Source organism: Parambassis ranga, chromosome 6 (genome assembly GCF_900634625.1).
Source record: "Parambassis ranga chromosome 6, fParRan2.1, whole genome shotgun sequence".
Taxonomy (NCBI): domain Eukaryota; kingdom Metazoa; phylum Chordata; class Actinopteri; family Ambassidae; genus Parambassis; species Parambassis ranga.
The window spans coordinates 12841346-12860575 of NC_041027.1; positions in this window are offsets into that span (position 1 = coordinate 12841346).

A 19230-nucleotide genomic window follows, 5' to 3' on the forward strand; every position below is an offset into this window, starting at 1 on the left:
AAGGACTATCTGTCCGACCCGTATGTCCACCCTTATTCTCTTTCCCTGCTGGAATACATTATTGTGGTCCACTCTCTCTCCACTTCAGTGTAATTTTGATTGAGGATCAAAAGCATGGCACAAACGAGGCCTCACTTTCACCTCTGGTGGTATAAAAAGGTACTACAAGCATAGCACTAGCTGTTTAAACTAAAGGCACTCACTCCAAGAATCCAAAATTAATATTATAATTATTATTTTGGCTCCTGGACTCAAACCCTGTGCTGGATAAATCCTTAGTAGCAGTGGTCAGCTGTGCAGCTTCTGTGCTTTTATACACACATTTCAAGGTTTGTAAATGAAGCACAATCTTGGGGCAAACGTGTCTGCTCTGAATGATAGCCGCACAGCCTGTTAATACCACAGAGGACATTTCATAGGCATGGCATTTAGGATATGTTTGATGTGGCTTGCTTTAATTTTGCTTGAATTTATGACTCGTGTATGAAATGCACACAAACACACAGACACACAAACACACACACACACACATCTGAGCTGCCCTGGTCTTCCCACAGTTCCATTCCCGAGCTATCACTGTAACATCCATTCACTCTTAACTTTTTGCCATATACTCATGTGATATCTATGTTGTTTAGCCCAGGAGATAAAGACCTGCAAGATCCCCACACACACACACACACACACACACATCGCTGGGAACCACCACCCTTATTCCATTTCCCTGCCTGAATACATTATTGTGGTCCTCTCTCTCCGCTTCAGCGTGACAGGGACAGATTGAGGCAGCCTCTGATAGCTGCGGTAGCTGCTGTTATGGGAAATGGAGCTGCACATTTACATTTACTCATTCTATTACTTTGATTGATCTTCTGGGCTACTAGGCAGCTATTTTATGGTTAGGGCGCCATGTGTCTTTTAGAGTAACGCAGGAAAAGATTGAGGACAGGTATTAAAAATTGCTTAAAAAGTGCAGAAGTTTGCTCTCAGACACTGCAGACTTTGCAGATAGTCACTAGTTAGTTACGCTTTAGCACGTCAGGCTGTACATTGATTTGTATTTGTGTTACTGATGCTGAACAAACAGAACAGTCGCACTTGGAGAAACACGGCCTGCAGCTCTGCCTGAAAGCAAGGTGCATTTCCACACCCCTGTTGAGCAGCAGGGCCTTGTTTCTTATCATACCATAGGCTAGTTTTGACGTATATAGTTTCTATGCTGCAGCCACAGTATATAGAAAGCTAACAAGTAGCAGTTAGCATAGCAATTGGTGATTTTTTTCTGCCATTGGAGGGAAAATATGTGCATAAAAATCAAATAACTGTCAGTTAGCGCCACAGGAATAAGTTGTTCACTCACTTCTAGGGCTGCCCTCAAGTGGTCATATATGGAAGTGCAACAAAAACAATGGAAAAGACTACACAGCCACTCAATAAGCTGCTGGCCAACTTTAAGCTGATTTCTTTCTACTTTCCTAAGTGTTGCAGACAGTTGATCATCAGTAAACAAACGTTTACATGAGTCAGAGGGTTATTCCGCATCCTTAACCACAAAAATAAGAGCAGTTATGAATACCATAAGGAAAATGTACTTGAAATAAATCCATCCTGATGACATAAAAAAAAAATCAAATAAAAGCAGGCTTAATAAAAGCTGAGTTTCTTGGGGATAAGAGGATGGTAGCAAAGGAAACGTACAAACCGGTGAAGCCTCGGAGACGAGACACTGCAAACATGACTTCATCTTTGCAGGAAGGCAACTTTTATTCTGTTATATAACACACAAGCAAGCAGCTTTAAAACCAAATCCAAAAGTGCAACTTTGCAAATGTATACTGATGAAAGAAAAGCACAGTGTTCGTACCGTTGCCAAGGTAGCAGGTGTACAAACACCACAGCTCGTACATAAATGCTTAGGTCGGAATGAAAAGGCTTTTATGCTAATTCATCACACAAACTCCTGGTTTTACATTTTGTTTATACAACACCTTCATGATGTGATTACTCATAGCTCTAAAACGCCACTTGCTTTTTTTTTTTTTTTTTTTTTTTTTTTTTTTTTTTTTACAGATGGATGTAATGGCTCTGCTGGTGTTTTGGGTTAATTTAGTGTCATTTGCTTTTCTACACTGATGCGCATGAACTTCGGGAGATGGACCTCACAGGGCTGATTTTCTTTCTTTCTGTTTGAGGCTGGCTCAAAAAGGAGAAAAGGCAGAACACATAATGGCTGTGTGTATAAAGGCTTTTTTTGTCATTGGGACTCAGTTATATAAATGTTGTGTAACGGACGTTTTGAAAGATGGCAGCATTTTTATCCTCTTCCAAGGTATTTGGATTCAGGTACTCAGGAGGGAGATGAATGGAAATATCTAACAGAGAAGAATGTTTGGGTTATAAAGGTTATTTAGTAATTAAAGACCAAATTTAACACAAAATCCATGTCTTATTTAACACATCCAAAAGTATTGGAAAGAGAAAAATCTAATGTTATTTTATTAATGCATGATTTTAAATCAATATCTAAAGAGTTATTGATGAAATAAACTATTCAAACACGCCTTATACTGTTTGTGTTGGAAAAAAATTATCTTCCAATCAGAGCTTTGCTTCAGCTGTTGCTAGGTAAAAGAAAAAAACGTACATATTGCTCACAAATCGTGATTTTTTTTTTTTACTACTTCCGCCCACTGTGAGGACGACCAATCAGAAACGAGCTAGCCTGTTAGCTTACCTATGGAAACCGGAAGTAAACCGAGTAGCGTTAGTTAAGGAGCCTTCCTAGCTAGATTTGTGTTTGAAGAGCTACACCAGATGTTAATTTAAAGGAGGAAACCAGGTGATTTTGATTTGAGAGACACTGTAGCTGTGTCTCATTTCAGGGTCTGCATCCTTCGCAGTGCGCATTTTAAGGCCGCTTACGTCACAAAGCTGCGCGAAGGCTGTCCCAATTCGCCAAAAGTCGAAGGGTCCTTCAAATGCGTCCTCCTTTTGCCTGAATTTGGAGGACGCATCGCTACCATCCTTCGTGGCCTTAAAGAGCAGTAGTTCAAGAGTTTTGAAATGCTAGTAGTGACAGCGGCATTAAAAAAATGAGTTTTATATTTACAAACATGACGTCCTGTTGATACGAGGCGCTGTAAACTAAACGCTTTGATTGAATGTTGTTTCTGGACTGTTAAAGTATAGTTCACGTGAGGAGCAATATCATCGTTATTATATCAAACGGTCATTCTGCCTGTTGGCATTTTGTTGTAGGAGGAGCAGAGAGAAACAGAAGAAACCTGACAACTGATAACGGAGGAGATGAGACTGGAGAGGGAGGGAGAGAGAGAGAGAGAGAGGGAGGGAGAGAGAGAGAGAGAGAGAGAGAGAGAGAGAGAGAGAGGGAGGGAGGGAGAGCAGAGAAAGAGCGGACAGACCTCAGCTCATACAGAGGATGGTGGACAGCAGTGATTTTTATGTTCTGTGTTATTTAAATGTTACTTATTAAATTGTGTATTAAATCGTTCTTGTCTCTGTGTTCTTAAACTCTTCTCACCTTGTTACATTATGTGTTTCATTACCTATTTATAATTTAAGTAAACTTTTGAACAACTTCTCAGTGGCCACAGTAAATTATTTATTGTTCTGTTATGTACAATATTTACAAAGACACAGTTTGAACATTTCTAACTATTTACCAGTGGGCATTATGAAAATGTGCAGTTTATTATTTATAAAAGATCAGCAGAAAATACGTTTCACAAAGAACATATATATAAATGTTTGGCTGAGCAGGAGTCCTTGGTGCTGCTGGACTGGATGATGCCACGGTGAAGACCTTGGAGTCCTCTGGCTGTGAGTGGGACATCATCTGGGGGAGGGGGGTGTCTGTCTCCTCTGTCCACCACATCGTCCATCAGGGTTTGCAGAGCTGACGATCGGCGGCTGCCAAGTTACTAAAGATGTTTTTAAAAAGGGCAAAAATAAAAATAATAACTTCAACAGAGCGGCTTCCAAAGCAGCTTAAAATATGAAAAGCTATAAAATATGTATCCTCACCCTCCAGAGGTGATGATGGTCAGTACACCTCCTCCAGGACAGACAGCTGGTCCTGCAGGGAGCCCCACTCTCCTCCACCCAGCAGTAGTTCTCTGGTGCAGTGACAGACCTGATGCTTAATGACACATTAAAGCAGTGGTTTCAGGGTTATTTGCAGGGTTCTTACACATTTAGCTATTTAATTTAAAGTATTCAAATTACAAACAGACCCTGTATCAAGTCTTACAATTGAATAAAATATAAATTACATTTAATCATATTTGTCTATCTACTGGTTATATATCTAGCGTTTGCTCAGTAACCGGTATATTAATTATGATCAATAATATGGTTAAACAGCAGCTTACCGTCACCTCCCCACTGCGCTCTCCCAGCCTGAAGAAAATGAGCCGTCACCGGTTTTGCTGCCGCTGGAGCCGCCTCTCCTCTTCCTCCAACAACAAATAAATATATTAAAATATTCCAAATGTCTAAATCCACACTGTTGTCCCGCTTGTTGTGTAGTCCGTGTTGTGTCGCTGTCGCTGCTTTTGTTTTTCCCGGGGCAAAATTTATGACGTCGCGCCACAATCAGGAAGTGCTTTGAAGGCCAGACCGTCCCAGGAGGACGCGGCCTCCTGAGGATCCTCCGGAGGATCCTCAACCGTTGGTAAATGGGACGGTCTGGCCTTCAAAGCACTTCCTGATTGTGGCGCGACGTCAGGAGGACGCGTCCTCCTCAGGATCCTCCGGAGGACGCAGCCTACGCGGCCTCCTGAGACCGCGTAGGCTGCGTCCTCCGAAGGATGCAGACCCTGAAATGAGACACAGCTTGTAACTCCGGGAATTAGCATCAAGAACGGAGCAGAAGCAGCACTTCTCTGGTTGTTTGGCGGTCAGGTCGTCAGACTTGGACTTAGTTTACATTGAGAAGAAACTGCTGCTGGATTTTAAAGGGAACCCGGAAGGACATGAAGACGTTTTCAACAGACGCGACTGTCAAAATGTGAGTGATTTTAAATCAAACAGGCCGCCGTGCCGACTGGGTTCCTTCTGGCCTCTGCCTATGTTAGTGTTTATTTGTTTACTGACGTGTACTAACCGGTAAATCTGTACATTTACCGACAGTGCTCATTCTGTTGATGTAGTTTATTGATAATACTGACAGCGTGGTGTGTTTTGATTGCCTCTGTTCGCTGTCCGTGGCTCTGCAGGTTTTGCGTGGTAGGTCTCTTTCTGAAGATATCCTGTTTAAAGTCGTCCTCATAAGCCCCAGAAATGATGTTGCTAAACTCGTGCCATGTGCGTAATTGCGCACAGAGGAGACCAGTGGATGTCAGATACACTGGTGGTAATACTGGCTTGAGAATGTTGAGAACTTCCTCCTGGTGTGAGAAGCCATGATGTCTGATGGTACAGTGCATTTTGTCTTTCTGTGCTGCAGCAGTGATGGAATTCCATCTCTTCACTTGCAGAAGATGCACATATACACTTTGCTCCTGTGTGGACATTGTGAAATGTGTTCATGCTGCACAAACTCAGATGATGGAAAGTCATGAAATGCAAGAAGCGAAAGAAGACACTAAATTAAAACCTGCTCACTAGCATCTATTCCTGCACAGAGATATGACTTTTGCAATCCCACAATTCTGTGATCACTAATTAAAAGCCTGAAGGGCTAAACATTGTTCAAAGAGCCAATGTGTACTATGAAAAAAATCAAGTTAAAACAGTAATTTAATAAACAGATGGAAATAAAACAACAAAACATTTCTGAAATCAGCATTTGGAACAAATACTTCCCCCTCTTTCCTGTTTCTATCCTGGACCTGATTTGCTGAAAGCAAGAGGATGTTTCTGTGCACCCACGCAGCAGATGAGTAAACACAAGTTTAAACTGTGTTGTGAAATATTAAAAACGAGAAAGGTAGCGTGGAGTGAGGCAGACAGAGTGCAGAGATGAAGGGTTGGAGAGGTATAGTCACAAACAAACAGATGAAGAGCAAACGCACGACTTGGTCGAAAGACATACAGAAATCACTGGAGTTGTTCAAAAATAATCTTTAACTCACACCAATTATTTCACTTGTGAGAATGGAAATGACTTTATACTCCCACTTATATTACATGTGGCAGGTGAAGTGCATTAATGCTATCTGGTGTGAGGAAGAGCGGCCTGTGCTGTCCTTTCAATTACCTCCTCAGCGGGGATGTGTAGGCCAGAAACAATCATTCTCTCTCAGCATAAAGACAGGAAATCATACATTTTGAAACGATGTTACAGAGGCCGTGCTCTGTGTCACCCTTCTCATCCCCCTTTTGTTTCGTCCTCTCTGATGTTGGCTTGCTGTTTAAGCGAGCTGATGTTTACATGTCTCAGGGAAGCCAATTAAAAGCTAGCCCGTGGCTAGGCTGCGCGGTATAAAAGTGCATAACGTGACACATCCTGAATATATTCATCCTGGTAATTCACCTGTGGAAAGTCATGATGCGCTGATCAAACGTTGCTGGGCCCTGCATGCATTTGCATGTAAGTGATCGGGTTCAAAGGCGTCAATAAAACTGAAGAACAGAGCGTGAGTGGTTAATCCCCCCGTGGCCTGAAAGTTATGTACAAATATATACACAGGCACCGACTTAGTGCAGGCACACAAATGTAGCTGTGAACATACAGTAGAACTCATCATTATAATAGGAGCAGAAAAAGCAGAAGACATACACTGCTCAGAAAAATCAAGGGAACACTAAAATAACACCTCCTAGATCTAAATCAATGAAATATTCCAGTTCATTACATAGTGGAATACGTTGAGAACAAAATAACGTAAAAATGATCAGTGTAAATCAATCAAAATTATTATCCCATGGAGGTCTGGATTTGGAACCATACCCAAAATAAAAGTGGAAGATCACATTACAGGCTGATCCAGCTTATGGAGTGGAAGTTCCTCAAGACATGTCAAAATGAGGCTCAGTAGTGTGTGTGGCCTCCACGTGCCTGTATGACCTCCCTATGATGCCTGGGCATGCTCCTGATGAGGCGGCGGATGTTGTCCTGAGGGATCTCCTCCCAGACCTGGAGTACAGCATCAGTCAACTGGAGGTCATGTTGCAGGGCTCTGGCAGTGCTGCTCCTGTTTACTCCTTGCACAAAGGAGGAGGTAGCGGTCCTGCTGCTGGGTTGTTGCCCTCCTACGGCCCCCTCCACGTCTCCTGGTATCTACTCCATGCTCTGGACTCTGTGCTGACAGACACGGCAAACCTTCTTGCCACAGCTCTCATTGATGTCCCATCCCTGGATGAGCTGCACCACCTGACCAGCTTCTGTGGGTTGTAGACACCGCCTCATGCTACCTCTAGGGGTGAGAGCACTGACAGAATTCAAAAGTGACCAAAACATCAGGCAGAAAGGATGAGAATAGAGAAATGGTCTGTGGTCAGCACCTGCAGAACCTCTCCTTTGTCTTTGTCTTGATAATTGCCACCTGTTGTCTGTGCTGTTTGCACAACAGCAGCTGAAACTGTTGCTTCCTAACTGGACGGGCTGATTTCACTGAAAAGTGATTGACTTGGAGTTACATTGTGTTGTTGAAGTGTTCCCTTTATGTTTTTGAGCAGTGTATTTGCCTCCATACTGTCACAATACTACCTTAAATTCTCATTTCTCAGTGTTTACCTCATCTTCCCTCCCTAATAATCCTTGGATGTAACAAATTATACTACTATTAACATTTTTTAATCCTAAATTTAAATCATTTCTTCATTTTCAAAATTGACTGACGTGAGCTTCCATATCTTGTGACACACACATGCACAAATGAGCACTTTTAGCTTCCATGTTTCTCCATGTAGACTTTAATAGCAGAAAGCTCCCTGCTGAGCCCAGCCATCTTTTATTCATATACCCTGCTCTGTCTTTGCACTGGGACACTTTGTGCCACTTTTTATTTTTATCTTTTACCTGTAAAGCAGTTTGAATTACCTCTCTGTGTGATAAGGGGCTATATAAACGCACGTTTTATGCCTGTGACACTGCAGGCGTTTTTCAGCTCTATTGTGAAGCAGTTGGAGTTTTTCTTTTAGTGTTAAACTTTTAAATCACGTGGAGTGGGGATGACTTATATACTTTACACATATCTCAACACCAGTGTTAATTTTGGCAGCAATTTCGGATTTAGTTTTTATTTTAGTCTTGTGACTAAAATGTCATTTGATTTTAGTCACGTTTTAGTCATCAACATTTTTAAAGTTTTAGTCTAGTTTTAGTCGACTAAATATCAAATAATTTTAGTCGACTAAATCTGCCGTGGATTTAGTCGACTAAAATTCTATGATATATATTTTTCATGAAATATTTAAGGTTTGATTGTGCAATAAAAACAGGCACAGCTTTAACTTGTGTTATTTGAAACAAACAAATTATTTAATTGCTATGACCTTTTCACAAAAGAACCAGTGAACAGTGAGCTGCTCTCCCTGAATACACTGTTCAGTCATGACCTTCTTCATGAATACTCCATAACTACAGCAACACACTTCAGTGACAACTTAGAAACAGGTCGCACGCTGTAAAACCATCAGCAGCGGTGTCTTCATTTATAGATTTTGTCACGTGTATCTTTGAACGGAAGTTAAGATGACTCGTCTGCAAATGTCGCTTCAGGTTTATTGTTTTTACCGCTGATAGTCGCTCCGCACGGTTTGTAAACCGTCTTGATTGTCTTGAAATTAAACGTGTCCATGTGTCTGTTCTCCTGTGTTGTGTTACCATGCATGAGGACGCCTTCTTCCAGCATCGCGGCGCAACGTCCTTACACAGAGAGAGCACTTCTGATTGGCTCTCTGCCGCCGTCTCCTGATTCGTCCCTCCCTTCCACAAACAAAATTTGCTCTGATTGGATCTCATCTCCATCAATAATTTCGTCTCGTTTTTATTCGTTGACGAAAGTGTCAATCCATTTCGTCTTCGTTTTTGGCACCGTGCGTTAGTTTTTATTTAGTTATCGTCTCGTTTTTATCAGCAAAAAAAGGTCGTTAACGAAAACTATGACGAAAATGATTCGTCAACAAAATTAACACTGCTCAACACTGCATATTGTCTTATCTTAGGCATCAGCTGAGGCTAATTAAACACCTGTAGTTCTTATGAGGTGAAAAAAAACTTTGAAACTTATTTTCTGAGTGAATTTTCATATATGTGTTGACAGTAAAGATCATTTCATTACTTATTTTGTGCCATAATATTACATGGTAAGCAGTCCTGTCACTACTTCAGTTATGATTTATGCTAAGTGGGGTACTATTCTTCTAAGCTAAGTACAATTCAGAAGTGCAATAACAATTACACTGAGTGCATATGCAAATCACAGCTTAGTACCTCAGTAAGTTTACACAGTTCTGTTTGCAGACTGAAGTAGACTGGGGGTTGCTCAGCCTGTGAAGCGTTGCAAATAAAGGGACAATATGGAACATTATTAGAGGAATGGACATTTTAACCTGGGAGTTCTGGAGGGATTTTGGACCTAGAGGCCGCAGAGTGAAGTGCATTTTTTTTGGTGAAGGGTACACCACTATCTTTAGTATTAAAGCTAAAATGTTTGCATAATTTAGGGTGGATTAGGGCTGAACGATTTTAAGAATAAATTGAATTGCGATATTGCGATTTCAATTTCATCCATGATTTTTTTCAGATCAAGTTTTAGTGCACATGAGCATTTGCAAAGATCACAGAAACTTACATCATACCTAGGGGTGGGCGATATGGCAAAAATGTTATATCACGATTCTTTAAAGAAATTTAAAGAAAAAAAAACTCAGTTTTTCGGAGCTTCTGCTGTCACCTCTGTCCACCGTTTACTAGAGTCCTCATATGGAGCCTCTTCATCAAATACCTGCGTTTTGTTTTGGTGACATCATTAGCTGTTGCCTCTGTCTGCATCTGATGTACACACAGCGGCCCTCCCACACACACACACAGGTGTAGAAGAGCTGCTGATGGCACAACAGCAGCGAACCTGAATATAACGAGCTGGTAATGTTCAGAGAGGTGGGCTCGTACGTGCTCGTAGCATTATAATACATTCATATACAAGCGGCCCTTCCACTGCGACACACGTCGCGCGCACACACACACACACACACACAGGCTTAGAAGACTCGCCGCTGCTGCCGGCAGAAACAGTACCGAACATAAAGGTGGAGTTCCTCCGTTTTCTTTTCGTTTTCAGCCGTAGCATTTGACAAAACAAAACCTGATTCAGTTAGGAGCAGTGCAAAAAAACCGTGGCTTTGACGATCTCAAAATCGCGTTGTCTGAGATCGCGATTTTCGGTCTAAAACGATAGAACGTTCAGCCCTAGGGCGAATCATATAAGAAACTGGCTGCTGCAGACAGCATCTACACCAGCCGTCCCTGCCTGGCATCAGGCTGATCTGCACTGCTCTTGCTGTAGTGCACTTTTCCTCTTATGCCTAATTGTCCCCCGCTTGCTTATGTAGCCCTGAAATCCCAGATTGAGCTGTGATCTCCGTGACGAGCATTAAAAAAATTAATGCAAGAAAAGTGTGATTTGTAGTTTGTGCATCTACCCGAGAGGCCACCTGACTTTTTTTTTTTCTCTTTTTTCAGCAGTTTCCCTATAAAGGTGTGACCATGAGTTTGATATGGCTGAGTCATTGCGAGTTATTAGGGTACTGCAGTTTTTCAAGCCAAGGGAGGATCTAAAGAAAATATTAATAACGCTGCAATACAGCCTAGCTTCACACATTCTGGCCTCCAAGCTCCACTCTCCATGAAGGAGGTGCAGTGATGCAATGTAAATTCTTTTATTGAGTGTGTAAGAGCTCCAGGGAACAGGATTCACAGAGAAGTTTCTTTAACCTTTCTCAGACTGAACCCCCTGTGTTGCACAAAGAGAATAATTCAAGGTATGCCCCTGAAATGGTGAGACAGAGGAGGAGACTGAAAATGTAGGGAAGGTGCGTGCGAGTCAGACCATGCACATGGGCATTGCGTGCACATGTCACTCGATGTGCACAGAAGCAGTCCTTCGCACATGTGAGGCGAGCGAGGTGGGGTGGTTCTCATGCCCCCCGCGGGAACGCTGAAGTAGTAGGACGGGGACAGACGAGGCCAGGCGACTAGAATAAATCCAATGAAATATGCAGGCAGGCAGAGCGTCTTTACCTGCTTTCATTTTCTGCCTGTTGTCTGTGGGGACAGCAGGCAGAGATGAGAACAGGAAATGGAGAGGATGAGAGGAGGAAGAGGGTATGAAGTCGTGTCCCTGGATGGATTGAGGGAGGGAGGGATGGCTGAGAATAGACAAGAGATGGCTGAGGCTGCTAAGGGCCCGTCCGTGCCCTCAGCACAGGTTCTCTCTGAGCCTCTGTGTTTTTTGTATCTCCTTCACTCCTTTACACTTCTGCCCTGGTATCAGGGAAACTTTGGAAATATCAAAAAAAAAAAAAACTGAAAGGGAACCGGCACGATGATGAATTTTAAAACCTCAGGATCTCTGGTGTACTAAGGAAAGGAAAGACTTTTGCCATATGAAAGTAACTTTAGATATAGATTTAATGTAATTCTGAAACTCGTCACACATTGAAAGACAGCTGCCTACACAGCCGAAGTGTTATATAGAAGGCTAATTATGTGGCTAGAATAAGAGTTAATGGGAAGCTTTGCTGAGTTTAAAGCAGCTTTGTGTCATTAGAATGTGTGTCGTTAGTGTCAGGCTTGATTTGTGCCCCTGCTGCAAGGTTGTCCTCATTGTAGTTCCACAGTGTCTGGACAGTTGCATATAGCTTAAATGAGTGTCTACACTCTCTCCTGCTTCCTGAGCTTTTCTGTTTATTTACCAGCAAATATCAGCCAGGTGTAAAACTTGTCATCTGGCAGACTTTTTTTCACCTTCAGGGCTTTTTTCACACACTCAAAATTAGGGATGTCCCGATCAGGTTTTTTTGCCCTCGAGTCCGAGTCATTTGATTTTGAGTATCTGCCGATACCGAGTCCCGATCCGATACTTTCTATAAAGGCACTCATCGCAGCAGCCCTAATAAATATATATCATATATATCCAAGTCCGGATCGGGAGGTAATGTCCGATTTCGATCGAGTCTGAAATCACGTAATCGGGCCCGATTTCCGATCGCGTGATCGGATCGGGACATCCCTACTCTAAATCCTACTTCTGCATATTTCTTTTAATGTCTGCAGACAGACTAGTGCTGGACTAAGGTATGCTAGACTACTTCCACAAGCAGAAGTGTGTAGATATGAAGGAGAATGAGACCTCCACAGCCAAGAGTCCCACACCACCACCAGCCAGTGAAGATTAAGAATTAATTGATTTTATTCCATTCAGATTATTTTTTAAAGAGTCTGCCTGTCCTCTGTCTCTCCAGCCTCACTCCTCTCCTCTGCCCTCTCTTTGCAGCTTCATGTCCTCTCCTCATTTCAGCTGGCTCTCCTCCTCATGGCCATCCACTGCTGGCCCTGGTGTTGTCCTTAGGGATGGAGGGATTTAGGACAGGAGGAGGGTGGAGGAATGTGTTTGTCCCAACACCTCATTCATGAGGACAAACCCCAGCCAGCTTACAGCAGTGGGTTTCAGCCAGGAAATCAAAGAAAAGTGGCACATTTCAGCAAAATTCAAATGATATTTATGTGTTTCTGGTTTGGCGCTGGCAAATTGAAAGTAGTTGGGACACAAACCAGCCTTCTGCCACATGTGCTGTATTTTCAGGAGGAAAAACTCATTATTACAGTGAAAACCAACCCAGTCACATTCACTGAGCTCCAGCTCCTTGCAGTCTTTATCAGAGCAGCGGCTCAACGCTTCCCACGCTTCTGGACACAGCCAGCTGTGAAGCACTTTACTGTTCCGACACACAGTGCTGCACTTAAGACACAAAATTAATTTCCAAATAGCAAGATTGTGAGATGATCAGCTTAGCGTATCCCCAGACACACAGTCTGTCTCAGCACTATTATATTGGATTTGTTGTCTGGGAACTGATAAATAGGAGAGGGCGTGCTGATGCTGTGAATTTGAGTCGTCTTCTCAAGTTTTCTTGTTCCTGTTTTTTTTTCTTTCTTCTTGATCTTCTAGCCCTTTCCTGTGTACTCAAGGTGCCTTTTAGATGTTTGGTGAACAATAGTTAGGCCCCAGTATGAGTCATGAAGCTTTGTTGACTCCTATCAAGCACCTCTTGGGTATTCCAGAGTAGGGATGTCCCGATCCGAACATGTGATCGGAAATCGGGCCCGATTACGTGGTTTCAGACTCGATCGGAATCGGACGTTACCTCAGGATCGGGACTTGGTGTAGTGGTATGGTAGTTGTCTTTGGTGGGTTCGAGACCTTGATGACCCAGGTTGGGGATTGCTGAAGCATCACACACACACTTTTTGTATGCCATTGTAGCAACATTCATATGCCCCACGATAGCACAAAGGTGCAGGATGATCGCAACAAGCGCCTTGCTATTTGCCTTTGTAGAGAACCCTAAAAGTATCGGCAGATACTCCAAATCAAAAAAATCAGGTGCACATGGATGTAAAAAGGGAATCATAGTATTTGCCAGCTGATCAGCAACCTCTCTCTCAAACACACAAGTGAGACGGTCTCATTCCAAAAATATTCACAAATTCACTTTGAAGACTAAAACTTGAGCCCAGGCAGAAGACAGGTGGCCTCAAAATATGGAGCACAAATATACAGTATATTTTTACTAAGAGAAGCAGTTGCTTTCTACACATTTCCCTCTTTGTCAGCAAGTTCTTTCTTGAAAGGCAGACAACAGGGCATCCTGCCAGCAGTCAGATGTACAAATACAGAATGTGTTTAAGTCTGCTACTTCTACAGCTTCCTCTCTTTCTATCTTATTCACTGCTCCTTTGTGGCTCCTTAATGCCTTGAAGTTCTCCTCACACAATCTGCGCTTTAGAAGAACTATAGGAGGCATTATTTTTGCAAAAGGTGAAGGTCATCATTATGTGAGGGGAAGAATTTTCAAGTTGTCATGTATTATTCTAACTTTCAACATTTATTCTTGCTTTTATCTTAAAGTTCTTTGTGCCCTGTTTTTGAACTCACAGACTGCTTGGAGGGATAGTATTTAGTTATAATATATAATTTCTTTTAACCTGGCTGTCCAGGAAAGGAAAAATATAAACATCCTGCAAGCAGGACTTCATAGAGGCCAAACAACACTATGGACTAGTGATTAGATTTGTAAAGCAAAGACAGTGGAGGCCTGTAGGCTAAAAAATAGGTTTCTGGGGAGTGGTAGTGGCACCTAAAAGCTTTAGGTAGTCCACAAAGGCTACAAATTTACACATTTTAACATGGATTTGCGTCTAGAGCCTCCCCCAAGTGGACACTTGCGGAACTGCAGTTTTGTTTTACTACTTTGTGTTAACTCCATTTGAACCTTGAGCTATTAAGATTAACATAAAATGACAAAAACACTGCTAGAATATAAAACATAGGTGATCGTAGCCTCCCGTGTACTCTAAGAGAATATGACTGACGTTCCACATTCAGTGTTGGAGCAGGATGTTTTATTTTCCTCTACTTTGTGAGTCCTATGAGAAGCAGCTCCTTTTGTGATAACCCCAGGTTTTATTCATGGAGGAATAATGATAGCAGCTTAAGAAGATTACCTTCCAGTCAGCGCACTAAGTATTTCAAAACAAGAGGGTTGTCTTCATGCACTGACTAATATGCTTGACATTGCCAAGAAGATGTCGGAAAAGTCTGAAAAAAACCCCACAACTTTACTGTCAGCTTATATTTCCTAGAAATCTTTTCATCGTCGTCAGTGAGATCTTTGAGAAGGAGCAGCATCACCTTGTCGGTGGTGATAAATTTAGCATAATGATTGTATCACATCACATTAATATAGAAATTTACTAAAGAAAAAGCCCAAAATAACAATGTACAATGACATATAGGAGGCATTTTTGCTGGTAAATAGAACTGTTTACACAGCAACAGTCTGTTCTTTAGAAATAACAGACTGTTGAATGATACAGTCAACCAATTAGAATCAAGTACACATTCTCACAAATAGACAGTGTCACACATATGACACGGATGGTAGCACTGATAACACATGAACAGAACTTTCCTATAAAATCAGCTCCTCTTTTGTGAGAACAGAAGTTCTAATCAGAAGTTACAAAGTCTTCCGTTAAGTGTCCTTGAATGCAGATATAAAGACTTGAATATGGAAAGATATCATACTTACTGAACTGTCTGAAAAGCGTGGCTGATAAGAGTGCACCATTTAACAGGTCCGGTCGTGTCCAGACAGCGTGCGCACAGTGACCTCTGTCCTGACATTTTGACTGTCGTAGCCGTCGGGTTAGAGGCTAGCTGAGCTTCATGTCCATTCCTGATTAGAGCTTCCACTTAGTCGTCCACTCCAATCAGCTGTCTGGACAGGGGATGTTATAACCTTAGCTGACTAAGGTGTGTGTGTGTGTGTGTGTGCAGCTCGCAAGGCCATACAGTGACCTGTAGAAGAAAGTTCTGTTTCTCAGGGTGAAATAAATAATAAAAGAATAAAAGAAGTAGCACCCTGAGAATATATTACCATCTCCTCACCTACATTAGCTTGTTTTTTTATTACTATTCATAATTCTGGTGATATTGACACAGTGATAAGCTGAATTGAGTTTATGAGGCTTCTCCGCTGAGAGGGTGCACCGACATGCGCTTCTGGTTGAGTCAGCAGAATAACATGAAAACTAATCACAATTTAATAGATCTCTGAGTCCCAAGGTCACAGGGATGTGAATAAAGCATAGCCTGGAGCGCACTTGGACAACTCCGTCCTCGCTACATCCAGACCCCTTCTGATGAGCTGCAACATCGAGGGGTTGGATCTGCCTGAAATTGACACTTCTTGCCACAGGCTTTATTTAAATATGTAGTTTCTCTGCAGGTATTCCTTCAGTGATATCCATATGCCATTCCCTATTCAATGTAATTCTTCCACTACGCTCCACGCCTTCTCAGGGAGGATGTGTGGAATTAGATTTGTGTCAAACCTTTGCATAGAAAGCTTTTTCTTCAGTTATTAAAACAACTATAATATCACATGACGTTTCTTTGAGGACACAGGAAATAGAACAAGATATAGAGTCTTCTGAACATCCACAATGATCGTCCCTGTCCAACTGCACCCTGACATTACATAGAACAGAGGCAAAGCTAAGAGACCACCCCCCCCCCCTCTACAGTTGTAATGAAAAGGAAACTTGTCAATAGAGACCACAACTGTGTTTTGTATCAGGTTATACATGTGTTTATTTCTGCTGGAAATTTGGACGTTTTAACATGGAGGTCTACAGGGATTGACTCACTTTTGGAGCTAACCCCCCAGAGGCCTTGAGGAGAACTGCCGTTTTTGAAACTTTTACATTTCTCAGCCCCCGGGGGTAGCAGTTGGCATCACGTGCAGCACATGTGAGTTATCAACTCATCTCTTGTGCACAAGTGTTTAAACAAATGCCTCCTAAAATCTAATGGAGTTTTTTTTTTAATTCAGCTCAGTGTTTGAGTCCAGCGTAGCTGAGAACCTCAGGGGCTCGCAATCAGAGACAGTGAAGGATTGCAGCGATTGTTTTGTAGTTGGATTTATTGATGGTCAGAAAAAATATACATTAATAAGATTATCATAGTTAGCTAGGTCGGGAGTCAAAGCATGCTGCATTAGACTGCTTCTATTTTTATGCTTCTATTCTTCTTCTCCAGTTGTGTTGTTCCAATTTTTAAGTGATTTTACAGAGCTCACACAGTGGGGGAGATTTTAGAGAAGCCCCCTCCCCTACCTTGAATAATTTACGCACCTCGGCTCTATACTATCACGCAGAAGACAGCCTGCTTTGATATTGCATGTAGAGTTAGACCATTCCTCATCCAGCGCCTCTGTCAATGATAAAGCACACTCAGTGGGCCCAGTGACATCGGCATCAAATGATTAATTAAGAAACACAACCTTCAGAGACAGACGTTTCAATTACCGTGTTTGCAAACTGCAAAGAGTCCAATCGAGTGAGGTGCAGCGAGTCCACGTCTCGGGATGTGCGCTGCGTTTGGGTGGATCTGGGTAATTTTAGACAAGGCTGTGCTTGATGAAAAACATTGTCTCTTTGTGTCTGCGGTACTTAATGTCTCTCTTTTATGAAAGCTTTTTTCTTCTTAGACACACAGCATCAGTCGTTTCTTTGCTGGAAAGAAATGCACAAAGCGGTTGAAGTAGAAGAGTGTGGAGTCACTAAGGCTAAAGTTTGCTAAGAGTAACCACTATAGGTGACTGCAGGTCATATCAGACTAATAATGCTGTAGCAACAACCTCCTTTTGGAGTATAAGTGACTACAACAAGGCTACTTATAGGAGAAAACAGCTTGCACAGTTCTAACAGAACTATATTTTGTAGGCTGCAGTGGTGGCAGCTCCCTCAGGCTTAGGCTAAACAGTATTTGAACCCCACAGGCTGATATTCACTTCCTTTACAGATTGACTTGTCTAAAGCGAAACAGCAGAAATACATTAAAATCAATGCTACAGGACCAGTGAAAATGGCAAAAGAGAAACTATGTGGTTCCCTTTTGCCAAACGTTGTAGTAAAACTTCAACACCCACAATGCACTGGGCTTAATTTCCTAGGCAAACAACCAAGCGGCAACCTTCGGGGCTCAGACTTGAAGCCCATGCGGAAGTGTCAAAACTTGTAATTCACGCCGCAACTGCTGGGGGTTGGCTCCAAAAGCGAGTCATTTCCCATAGACTCCCATGTTAAAATGGCCGACTTCGCAGCAGAAATTAACATGTTTAGATGTTCAGATGATAGGTTCTCTTCTAGTGTCGATTGTAGGGGGGGTGAATTTTTTTACAACTCACTCGTTTCAATGGTATTCTGACTTAAAATTATGCATAATTATGGGCGTTGCCGCTTGAGTGACAGACAGTTGACGTATCACAACGTGAGTTTCCTGCTTCCACGATCGCCCGCCCCCCTAAACCCCGCTCGTGCTCCCCCTTTTTGTCCATATTTGGAGTTTTGGCGGACGTGACGCTGCCAACATGGCGGCGGTCATCAACGTCCTGGAACCTCCCACCGAGCCTCAGAACGGCTCTTCAGAAACAAACGGGTGACGTCACGGAAGCTCTGTCCATAGTTTTTACTGTCAATGCAAACAACTAAAGCAAACTAACTGCTGCAGACAGCGACCCCGCCAGCTGTCCCTGCCTGGTTCCACTCCCCCCCCCCAGCAGCTGTATCAACCCTCTTGCCTCCACTTATGTAGTTTTTTTTTTTCTCCCCTTTGAGCAAGCAGATTACAGCAGCATATGCCCGTTATCACTTCACGAATAAAACTTAAATGCAAAATCAAGGAATGCCAGTAATTTAGTACAAATGATCACAGCGAGAGACGCCTCAAAATTACTGTTTAATCACTGGTTGCAGTCTCAGCTCTATTTTCCCACATGTGGAGTAAACAGTTATAAAAGACAGCATGAAGTCTGCAATATCTTCACATGTTCATCTGTGAGGAAAATATCTTATCCTGACACTGACCCCCCACCCTACCACCACCCATCTACCAGAGCCAGAAACAAACTCATCAGCCTGTTCGTCTCAGAATCCTGATCCACAAACAGCCTGACACCCGGGCGCCAATCATCTGGGAAATTGATCCGTGCAAAGACTAACATTCCCATGACGGATTTCAGGGCGTTTGTTTGGAGGCAGCGTTGCAGTCAGTAAGCACAAACACACAGCTGATCAAACTTGTGTCCTTTATATCTCTGCCCTGTGGCGGCATTTTGATGAAGTCTTTTGCTCAAAATTTAAAATAATATTATTATTTGCTAATGTGTGATACAACACACAATAGTGCTGTCTAAAAGTTAAAATGTCTACAGTTAAAATTAGGGATGCACCGAAATGAAAATTCTTGGCCAAAACCGAAAATGAATAAAAACCTATTATGCCAATTATTAGTACCATTGCATTTATGGCTATAACTGTGTACTAACCTCACTAAAATCAAGGCATTGCAAATGCACAACTTAATATTATTGTTTCAAAGAATAAAGCAATTACAAAAATATGAACATTTATTTAGCACATTCAAACAATGCACAATATAAAATAAAATAACTTAGCTTGACCCCACTCGTGTA